Here is a 4,356-nt window from a genome sequence, read left to right as displayed (position 1 = left end):
CCATTTATTATCCTAAATTAGATGCACCTGTTTGAGGTCATTAGCTGCATAAAAACTCCTGTCCCCCCCATACAATCAGTAAGAATCCAACTACTAACATGGCCAAGACCAAAGAGCTATCCAAAGTCACTAGAGACAAAATTGTACACCTCCACATGGCTGGAAAGGGCTACGGGGAAATGTCCAAGCAGCTTGGTGAAAAAAGGTCCACTGTTGGAGCAATCATTAGAAAATGGAAAAAGCTAAACATGACTGTCAATCTCCCTCGGACTGGGGCTCCATGCAAGATCTCACCTCGTGGGGTCTCAATGATCCTAAGAAAGGTGAGAAATCAGTCCAGAACTACACGGGAGGAGCTGGTCAATGACCTGAAAAGAGCTGGGACCACCGTTTCTAGGGTTACTGTTGGTAATACACTAGGACGTCATGGTTTGAAATCATGCATGGCACGGAAGGTTACCCTGCTTAAACCAGCACATGGCAAGGCCCGTCTTAAGTTTGCCAATGACCATTAGGATGATCCAGAGGAGTCATGGGAGAAAGTCATGTGGTCAGATGAGACCAAAATAGAACTTTTTGGTCATAATTCCACTAACCGTGTTTGGAGGAAGAAGAATGATGAGTACCATCCCAAGAACACCATCCCTACTTTGAAGCATGGGGGTGGTAACATCATGATTTGGGGCTGTTTTCTTAGCACATGGGACAGGGTGACTGCACTGTATTAAGGAGAGGATTTCGCAAGATTTTGGGGAAGAACCTCCTTCCCTCAGTTAGAGCATTGAAGATGGGTTGAGGCTGGGTCTTCCAACATGACAATGACCCGAAGCACACAGCCAGGAGAACCAAGGAGGGGCTCTGGAAGAAGCATATCAACGTTCCTGTGTGGCCTAGCCAGTCTCCAGACCTAAACCCAATAGAGAATCTTTGGAGGGAGCTCCAACTCCCAAGAAACCTTGGCCCAGAAACCTGACTGATCTAGAGAAGATCTGTGTGGAGGAGTGGTCCAAAATCCCTTCTGCAGTGTGTGCAAACCTGGTGAAACACTACAGGAAACGTTTGATCTCTGTAATTGCAAACAAAGGCTACTGTACCAAATATTAACATTGATTTTCTCAGGTGTTCAAATACTTATTTGCAGCTGTATCATACAAACAAATAGTTAAAAAAATCATACATTGTGATTTCTAATTTTTTTATAGATTATATCTCTCACAGTGGACATGCACCTACATTGACAAATACAGACCCCTCCATGATTGCTAAGTGGGAGAACTTGCAAAATAGGAGGGTGTTCAAATACCAATTTTCCTCACTGTATAGATCCTTTCATTAGGTGTCAGTGTGTATTTTTTTTACCCCTCATACTAAGGTTGTGAAGTAATCAGATTTTGATTGCAGTTTTGACTCCTATTGATCACAACCCTAACAAACAATGTAATTGAGAAAAACGAATAATTTGCACTTTACTTTTTGCAAGTAAACCTATTTTTCTTATTGTGTTCTGGAGGGGAATTTTAAAAAGTTTAAAAGAAAAAACGAAACCGTGGAAATTTCACAGTTCAAGAAGTTTTATTTACTGTTGATTTGTTTAACTGTTTCAAGATTTTCCGAAAGTCAATGAGCAATTGCATTAAATAAATGTGATCTCAATACTGACCATCAATTAATTTTTTTCCATAATCCAGTAGCCCTTTGGTTTAATGTTTGAGTTTGTAACTTAAACAGGAGGATGTAACGCCCACCTTCATTTTCTGATGGGTGGGCCTTTTTAGAAAAAAAAGAGGAGGGAACGATTGTCATATCTGCATGTATAGTGGTGAAAATAGTTCCAGAAAAAAGAATGTCTTCAAATTCAGTCTGAAAACACAACATGCTGATCATCGTCTGCTGCATAACCTTGAATTGGATCCTGGTTTCAGGTAATGAATTGGAAAAGAAATTTGGACATTTGCTCTCTTCTTCTTTGCCATTTAAGTTTCATACAATGAGCTCTGATATGCACATTCAATTACATACAGTACAAAACAGATCCAAAGAAAGCCTTAGGAACAAAAGGAGAATCTTGACCCTTGTTCCTTTCAAAATCAAACTTGTATGCTGCACTTGCTTTTCCGTAGGTTCCTCTCCAAGTGATCAAGTGTACCAGACTCCAGCCAACATTTACAGCAATCTTGGACAAAAAGCCAAAATACACTGTTCACCAGGGCTGCCAACTCTCACACATTGGCCGTGAGACACACGTATTTCACTGGTTTCACACACTCACACGCCACATCCCCGATGTCTCACGCTGAAGTGTCAGCCCGGTCGGTCAAATTTTCTGAAAGATGAGTTTATCTGTAGATCTACCAGTTGAGCCACTCGCGATCGACTAGTTTTGCTTTCAGAGACTGTGAGGGGGTTCAAGAGCGCTCCCCGGCTTCAGGTATGAGCTCTGAGTATTACAGACCCGTCCGTCGCTTCGTGACCTCTCTCTCTGTATAGATAGAGGTGAGCAGCACGGCTGGTAGTGTAGCATCTTCAGTTCATTTTAGAGGACTCGCTCTGGGGGGGCAGTGACGCGTTGCATCTGTGCGTAGACCTCCGATAATGAGCAGCATACAGCCACCTCTAAACTCTGTCAGAGACCAGAGACCCAAATGGGCCTCTGTGTCTCTCAGACGGTCTGAATGAGATCCACCTTATCACCGGAGCAATAACATGCACAGCAGACTATATTACAACTCTCCAAATCTCGGACAACAGAGATGGGAGGAGTTATATTTTGAATGTGCACAAAGTTGTAAACATGACCAGAAATCTGATGAAACACATCTGAGCTATACTATAATATATATACAAAACTATATATACTATACGATATATACGATACTGCAACGTTGGGCCACTATTGTGCATCTCTAACCTCTGTGCATCTCTAAATGTAACTGTAATTAATTCATTCAATGTTTCATGAAATGAACAATAGTCTTTATTTTCCCAAAAACGTAAATCCAGTAAGTGGGGCCCAGAGGATGAGGGCCAAACATTACTGAGCCTTGGCACAGAGGTTAAAGGATAAGAATTTATGTAACTCAGTGGTTCTCCTTCTTTAGAATTTCAGTGGTCTTAGTTAATCCCTCAACATTAATTTAACTTTGGGTCCCAGGTCCCTACACCAGGCAGGGACCCCTGGACCTGTTCACCACAGACCCAAATCTTCTCAGCTGTTGCTGACATATGCTACTGTCTCTTCATGTGGCTCATTATGTTTGGCACATTGTCTGGGTCAGTTCTTATATCATTAGAAATTAATAATGTAAATGCTAAATGCCCTAAAACCTGTTGATACTACAACAATGCATAGGTTCTTAACCCTACAGTTTTGCACCCCCCACATATAACATATCACAATTTAAACCCTGAAGGATAAAGACCCACAGAAATTGCTTTGTACACGCCAAAATATGGGGCGGCCCCCCGAAATCTCACTCCAAGGTTTTGGGAAAAGTTTGCAGCTCTTCTGCTCACACAGTCTTCAAGGCTATGATTGAATCCTCTGTTAAAAACAGTCAGACAGAAAACTATAGCTCCTGGGATATGTTAAATATCCAGAGACCAGAGTGAATGTGAAGATGGAAGGGAGCAGGGATGAGCGAGTACAGCATCATCTGTATCTGTTTACCACATGAATTATCTGTATCCGGATCCGTACTCGGACTGGGCGGGGCCTAAACCGGAAGTGGTCAGATTTAACCCGGAAATGGGTTGGGCTCTCTTGAAATGTTAGGGTCTTTAACCGGTATGTTATTTAAGCATGCAATTACTATGAGTTGATCAAAAATTGTTATATTTATTGCTGATTTGAAAACTATTTACATGACAGCATCAAGCTTCAGATCAATGGTGTTGTCATGGTAACAAACAAACTATATACAGAACGTTTTGCAACACTGAATACAACACATGCCGTTGCAATTATGAAGTAAAATGTAATGAACAAGAGTTTTTATACTCAATATAATTTTTTTTTTAACTTTTCATTTTTTATGATTGGTGTGATTTTTTTTTGTGGTTCTTTTTCTATTCTTTATTTCGACACCAGGTATGTGTGTGAGTGTGTGTGTGGGGGGGGGGGGGCAGCTGACAGTAAAAAAAAATAATCTCCGATGGCAGAGACGCAACGGGAGTTGCATTTAACCGAGCAGCATGTCTGAAACCCACGTTCACCAGAAATCTACTGGTTACTATATAAGTACTATAAACCGGAGTTAAAAACAAACCTGAAGCTGAAGAAACCCTAAACGTTAACGGAACAGATCCCCAGACCCGATTGACTGCCTGCCTAACGGAGCGGGAGAGAGAGAGACAGAG

The sequence above is a fragment of the Etheostoma cragini genome, chromosome 20, assembly GCF_013103735.1.
Source record: "Etheostoma cragini isolate CJK2018 chromosome 20, CSU_Ecrag_1.0, whole genome shotgun sequence".
Classification (NCBI taxonomy): Eukaryota; Metazoa; Chordata; class Actinopteri; order Perciformes; family Percidae; genus Etheostoma; species Etheostoma cragini.
This window is presented reverse-complemented; position numbering follows the sequence as displayed.